The 893-nt window shown below is 42.3% G+C and overlaps 1 non-coding gene across 1 annotated transcript; it reads left to right on the forward strand.

Annotated features, from left to right (window-relative positions):
- The first annotated feature begins 200 nt into the window (after window positions 1-200).
- trnas-uga (transfer RNA serine (anticodon UGA)) lies at window positions 201-282 on the forward strand. The gene has a single exon. It is a non-coding gene; the product is annotated as a tRNA-Ser (tRNA).
- Window positions 283-893: the final 611 nt, after the last annotated feature.

Raw genomic sequence — 893 nt, forward strand, 5'->3', positions numbered from 1 at the left:
ATTTTTCTGCATTTTCCGCCGTCGTTTAAGCTGAATATAGATCCCACCTATCGGGGTGGAACACCCAGACCCACTTTGTCGCGACATTTCATCGATTTGAAAGCTGTGGGTTTTGAATTCAAATAAACCAAACCATGATTCACTACTGCTAAGCTCCCCAGGGACAGACACCTGGAAATGGGAGCGCTGTGCATGCATTTGTAGTTGTGGCCGAGTGGTTAAGGCGATGGACTTGAAATCCATTGGGGCATTCCCACGCAGGTTCAAATCCTGTCAACTACGGCAAAGTTGGGTGGCCTTTCACTTTTGGAGATTCAGATCACGGCGGGGAGAATCACTTCATCCTGGTCATGAATGGTGCAAATCTCCAGTTCACTCAAAGAACTGCACAGATGCACACTTGTTTTGCCAAATTTGTTTAGACTCGTTATGACACAGCATAAACCCTCCAGCTTACGATAAAACCAGTAACACAGAAATGATTTATGCTGTACAGGAATCTGCAACAATTCGATTGGCCAAGAACTACACGAAGTAAAAAATTCAGCACTTCATTTCTAAAGTAAGAGAGAGATTAATTAACAAACCAATGTATTTCTATTACCCATTTTGTTGTTCCATTCGATAATGCTATTCAGATAAAACTCCCAGTTAAGGTTTACAAAACAGCACTTCTTTATAAAAACCAGGCAGCTGTAGGTTCTTGTCTTCGGATCTTCCTGTCTCTTCTTTGTCCCTGTTGGGAGATTCTGTGTCAAAGATCACGGATCGAAAAGTTATTTTCCACATATATATTTTTTTACAAGAAGATTGTTACATGCAAGGTCCTGGCAGTCCTCCTCTCAACACTTCAATGTCCCCCATCTCATACCCCAGAGCATCTGATTGGGACC

Source organism: Hemiscyllium ocellatum, unplaced genomic scaffold, assembly GCF_020745735.1.
Source record: "Hemiscyllium ocellatum isolate sHemOce1 unplaced genomic scaffold, sHemOce1.pat.X.cur. scaffold_758_pat_ctg1, whole genome shotgun sequence".
Classification (NCBI taxonomy): Eukaryota; Metazoa; Chordata; class Chondrichthyes; order Orectolobiformes; family Hemiscylliidae; genus Hemiscyllium; species Hemiscyllium ocellatum.